The sequence below is a fragment of the Girardinichthys multiradiatus genome, chromosome 20 (genome assembly GCF_021462225.1).
Source record: "Girardinichthys multiradiatus isolate DD_20200921_A chromosome 20, DD_fGirMul_XY1, whole genome shotgun sequence".
In the NCBI taxonomy this organism is placed as follows: domain Eukaryota; kingdom Metazoa; phylum Chordata; class Actinopteri; order Cyprinodontiformes; family Goodeidae; genus Girardinichthys; species Girardinichthys multiradiatus.
The window spans coordinates 17,590,534-17,596,533 of NC_061812.1; the positions used below are offsets into that span (position 1 = coordinate 17,590,534).

Genomic DNA, 6,000 nt, shown 5'->3' on the forward strand with positions numbered 1-6,000 from the left:
GTGGATCATTTGAGGCAAGAGGGGACCTCACATTTCCCCAGTGATTTGTTGAAGATCCTTGTGAAGATCGGAGCAAGTTGATTTGCACAGGCTTTCAGGCATGATGGGGAGACGTTATCAGGTCCTCCAGCTTTCTTTGATTTCATGCGCTGAAAGAGCCTATTTACATCTTCCTCAGAGATCTTTAGTACAGGCAGAAGATCTGATGGTAGGGGGTTGGTTGTTTTACGGGTCGAATTTGTTCCTGAATGGGATGTGGAGGAGATGGTTTGAGGTATGAACTTTTTCCTGTTATGTCTGCAGTAGAAGCCATTCAGACGGTTGGCCAGGAGACGACTCTGTTCAGGATGGGTGGGGGGGGCTCCTATAGGCAGTCAGGTTTCTCAGACCAGTCCATACAGCTGAAGTGTCACCAGTAGAAAGGCTGTTCTTAAGCTTCTCATTGTAGCTCCTCTTGGCTGCTTTGATCTCCTTTGTTAGTTTGTTCCTGGCCTGCTTGTACCGCGCCCAATCTCCACTGCTGTGAGCTTCTTCCTTTTCCCTGCACAGGTTCCTGAGATGTGGAGTAAACCATGGCTTGTTATTCCCATTTAAGATGATCGTGCTCCTTGATTTCCAGTGACAAAGTTCTGGTTGAGTCCACAATAATTTGTGTGATTTTCTAAGTTGATTCTTGTTCATTTAAATCTATAATGTCAAGGTTTCTTCATTTTTAAAGCAGGAATGCCTCTGTGTCTTATACATCTTCCAATACATTTCCTTCCAAGTTCTTAAATCATATTTAATTGTCCTGAAGCAACAAGTGCCACAAAAAATTGGGATGATGTTTTTTTTTATTAGTATTTCAGACTTTTCAAGAGGTACTATGTTAAGCAAAGTCCTCACAAGTACTAATGTAGATGTTTAGTTGTGTCTGTGGGTGAGAAAGAAAAGAAAATCTGAGGAGCAGGCTGCTGTTATATGTAGCCCGTGTGTGTGTGTGTGTGTGTGTGTGTGTGTGTGTGTGTGTGTGTATAGGAGGGGGGTTGGTTATCCTATGGGGAGAACATCTGGATATATTTTCAGTGGTGTGCTGTGGTTTAAGCTGCTCTTGGCCTCTGTGTATGTGTGTTTTAGTGCTTCTCTAGTTCAGTGTGTCAGGTCTCTCTTTCTCCTCTTTTTATTGTTCTTGCCTGAACATTATGTTATACTGTGACCGTCTTATGCAATAGAGACAACAGCCAGACCGCTGCTGGTTGCAGCCCAAGTGTATTCTTACAACTACAAGTTAAATTGCCTTTGGTCTGGTACTTTGAGCTGGCTAAAACACTGAAATGGATATTTTGTAATCATGTTAGACAACACCTAATACCTGAAAAGGAAGTTGTGGTTCTGTAGAAGTATGAGATAAATGTTTCTGAGTAGAATAACGAAGAATAACCCAGAATCCCAGGAAACCATCAGTTGTAATGTAGGGTTTTCAGAGAATATTAGCAAATCAACCCTACTTAAACTACTGAGTAAAAACATTGCCTAAACATGTGTATCACATAAAACTCAATTCCCCTTTGTTAGCTATAAATATCCCCCTTACGGGGATTGGTGTGAAATATAACATGTGGAAAGTCATTCAAACTGTCACCGTCTCTTCCCAAAAGTGTTGGAAAATAAGAGGTGTATTAGTGGCTAAGGCTGAATGATCATTTCTTTTTTTAGTTTTATAAATCGAGAATACAGTGCCCTGCAAAGCTATTCTTACATGTTAACCTTTTCCACATTTTGTCCCATTACAACATCAAACTATTAAAACTTTTTATTGGGATTTTATGTGAAGTACTGACAATAAAAGTAACACCCAATTGTGAAGTGAAAGAAAAAGTATGTACTGTTTTCAGTTTCGTTTTTTCTACTAAAGATTTGAAAAGTGTGGCATGCATTTGTATTCAGCCCACTTTGCTGTGATACCCCTAAATAAAATCCTGTGTCTTCAGAAGTCACCGAATTTGTCTGCCTGTGTTCAGTTTATTCCTGGTATTAATGCACCTGTGTGGTGAAGGCCTCAGGGGTTTGTTAGAAATAGAAGGGGATAAAGAAGACCAAGGAGATAAAGTTGTGGAGAAATGTAAAACAGTGTTAGGTTTTAAAACAATATCTCAAACTTTGCTGATGGCAGCATCACGCTATGGGGATGCGTCTCTTGCTGTTGTGGTTATTACTAAATATAACATTTAGACAGAAGTTCTGAAAACTCATTTTAGTGTCCCCTTTAACATCCTTTATTGTTTAATTGTAAAGCTAATGGCAAAACGTTGAGGACGATATCCTAAATATTAGTTTGTTCATGATTCCATGGTCCTAAAAGAGTTTCTTAGTTATTTGACCTTTTTTTTTAATTGTACTAATTTGCCCAAATGTGAGAAACTTTCCACCTTTTTTCTAAACAGTTTTATAGATCAAACCTTGAATTATTTGTCTAATTACTTCTGACAGGTTAAACATAGGCTTCTGACATGTTTCTAGTGTCAGAATTTTGTGTGGGCGCTTCTTTTTGGATCCATTTGAAGGCTAGGGTTTTTTTTATTATGTGCAGTCCCACTAAGTCCTTCAAGGAGGTACAAATTCTCACAGTGTAGTGTTTGCCTTACACATTCACTTATCATCTAGTCGTAGAAGATAAAATTGTTCAAAAGACATAAAAGCAATCCAGCATTATTACTGGTTCATGGTAACTTAGAGAAACATGAGCTTGTGTCCTTCTGTGTCTGTGATCAAACCTCCCCTTATCCTCATCTCTTTCTCCACCCCTTTTCACTCTTGCTTTTACCACCCCCATGCAACTCCTACATTTCCCCCCTCGGAGACTGGGCCCTGCTTGAAGACTGAGGTTTGGCGCTCAGCTCCTTAAGCCCACGCTGCAGCTTTTGATTCAAAACCCTCTTTTACATCCCGCCCTGAAGGGTAGGGTTTTTTTTTATTCCGCCTCATATGTTCTACAAGTAGAGCAGTTTCTAGCTGCCATCTTATCAGTGGGGCAATAAATGCTTAAAGGTAATGTGTTGCCACTGCCAAAGCAACACACATGAAACCAGGTTAAACACACTTTAAGGTGTGTGACGTGATTAAAATAATCACCTGCTTCACAGCGGCTAAGCCCATAAAACAAACCTGGTGATAAGTCGGAAAGCACCAACCCTCTTCTTAAAGCCCTGCCTCACCTTAACCTCACCTGAGTCTAAAGTTCCTAAACACACCCATAATTTAGGACAACCAACAATAAACCATGTCTGCAAGGGTCACATCAACTTCCAGGGGAGAAGTTGTCGTGTGCAAAATGAGTTCACTGTCTTACATAAACACAAATTGAACATTATGACTCTTCACGTTATAATTTTAGATATAAGGTAGTCATAAATTGAATTCACACTTCAGGGAAGCCTAATCCAGGACAAATGTTGATGAATTAACCAAAATAAAAGGAACTGTTTCTTTTTGAACATCATTTTTCAGCACCATTTTATCAATTTGTTAATAGCGCTGCATGTAATTGCAGCTTTTACAGAATTGTTGATTACAAATTTTTAGATTGAGAGTGATTAGTGTTATATTCTCAGTGTTAAATACTATGGTATAATGTCTAATTTATGCTGAAATTATACTGAGTTGGTGTAGTATTATCAAATATTTGATATACATATAAATGTAAGGAAAGAAAATAATATATTTTTTTATTATCATTTAATGTTATCTTCAGGATATTATTCAACTTATGTTCTTAATATATGTCATTGGGTTATTAAAATTAATTTAAATGAAAAGATGATACACAGTGAAAATCCGTACACCCGTTAAGGGAGCACGGTCAGATACCAAGAAATATTCATAGTCCTGGCAGATTTAGACTTAAAGTAACCTTTTACTTTTAGTAACGTGTTTCTTCTAACTGAAGCTCAACACCTGTGATCGACCCGCACATGTCCAGGGTGGACCCGCCTCTCGCTGCAGATCGGCACCATCACCCCTGACGGACGGACTCCGAGTGAAACATGGGGACAGTGGTTGTATATAGTACCTTCTCATCCGGTCCCCAATGCATCTTATGAAGGTAGCTCATTCTTTCGGTCATGATCCATATCTCATGAACATACACGGGGTTCACAACATGCAAACTCTGGCAAAAAGTGAGCTTCATTTTTTGGCTTGACTCTTTTTTTTGGTTTTTTAGGAGATGTGGAAAAGCACTTACAGTAATGCAGAAACCCCAGTCTATCAAACCATTTCCTGCTCCATCCGACCATCACTCATAAACAAGACAGAACCCCAACTCGGCGAGAACAGTCCACCTTTTTCTACTTGAGAAGCATGGCATCAGACCTTTTGAGAACCTCATTCTTTTCATATTTCGTAGTTTCTCTTTAAAAACTGGTGGTTGTCATTGTTCTGCATACAAAATTAGCAGAAAGACATTCGAGAAGTCTTAAAACGTCCAGACATTCAAGTCAAATATGAAACTCAAAAATAGATGTTTTTCGTGACTGTTGAATGTTTTACTTTGTTTATTTTATAGCTGTACTTTGTTACAGTCTCATAAATTATAATGTGAATGCATAATGAACAGAGCAGCAGAAAAGAAGACATTGAATATGTGCGAGTTGTTCATTGTTGTGACACTTATTGCCACCAGTCATAAACATTCAGCTCATAACAGCAGCCATGCAGTCTAAATGAACGTGTCCCTCATCCAGTCGAGAGCCAGGACTCTTTTCATGGCTTCTTTTTCAGGCTCCTTTTGCTCTTAATTCTCACATCGTACACATCGGTGTCTATTTGTTGTCAGACTAAATTTAAAATTAGGTTAACTCAAACCCAAAGTTGCTGACAATCTAATATTTCAAAAGGTTTAAAATTACTCCAGTAAATGTGTTGATGGGCTGTTCCACAACATTCCTTGGTCGGGGATGAGCTGCGCTGAAGCATAGAGAAGAAAAGTGAAAGAGACACAGGTAGAACGGATCGTTAAAGTGTGATCTGGCCACCTCTGACCATCTGTCTCCATGGCCCTGCCTTTAACTTTCACGGTGATATAATGAAGTGAGGTTTGTGTGCCGGAGCGTGAAAGAGAGAAAGATGGGGAGGTGAGGACTGAGTTAACATAAATGAGTCACCTCTGTGGTTTTACAACCCTGTCTGTGTAGGTACAGTGTGTTTGTTCTGCATGGTGATTAGATACGGTAGGCAGGGTTATGGGTTCTGTATACAAAAGATTTTAATGTCCATTGAAGAGAGCCATCGTTGTGTTTGTCATGTTGGTGCTGTGATTGATTAATTAACCATTCTTGCAAATAAATGTGTTTATTTTTTGGAGAGATAATCCAATCTGAGAGCAGCAGTCATTTTTATGGTGAATTTTCTCCGTTAACTCTTCTGTTGACAGATTGGTTCATACATCTCATTCAAAAACAGCTTGAGGCCTGTGGATGTGTTCTTACCCGAGATGTTTTTGTTTCACTATTGCTGTTCTATGTTCTGATCTCCAACTTTATGTAAAATCACTAAACTATGTTTAAATACTTCAAATTATTCTCCATCAAATGTAGAATAAAATAAACATAAAAACCTAATGGTGGTGTAATTTCTTAATACTATGCCTGTATAGTTTTGGAATTTAACCCAACATTAACATAGCAATGCAAATAGGTTTTTCAAAAAACCTACAACTGGCGAATAGACCTCCTTAAGGGTTTACTGGTACTGGTTTACTTAAAAACAATCCTGGGTTTTCTACAGAATTGACCCACCACCAAGATGCATACTAACAGAACATCGAGAGGCTTGATGTATATTTTGCGATATAGATTTTGATGTTTGTAAGAAAAAGGCTTCTGGCCACACCCTGTGTATGTATTATGAACCTCTATGGTTTTTCTGACTTCCTTCAAGCCCTTCATTTCACTTACAAAGGGACTTGCTTCATCATGGCAAACAAACTACAACAGTGGGCTGCTCTCCATGGAGCACATGAGA

At 38.8% G+C, this 6,000-nt stretch overlaps 1 protein-coding gene across 6 annotated transcripts in view; it reads left to right on the forward strand.

Moving 5' to 3' along the window:
• Positions 1 to 5,597, forward strand: part of poc1a (POC1 centriolar protein A) — a 57,368-nt gene extending 51,771 nt beyond the window's left edge. For 3 of the 6 annotated variants that reach the window (XM_047348474.1, XM_047348469.1, XM_047348472.1), the window contains exons 12-13: positions 3,926 to 4,081; positions 4,202 to 5,597. The gene's annotated coding sequence lies outside the window, so the exon portion shown is untranslated. Of the gene's footprint in view, positions 1 to 3,902; positions 4,082 to 4,201 lie in introns of all 6 variants that reach the window. The other 3 variants (XM_047348471.1, XM_047348473.1, XM_047348470.1) reach the window with 2 other exon arrangements.
• Positions 5,598 to 6,000: the final 403 nt, after the last annotated feature.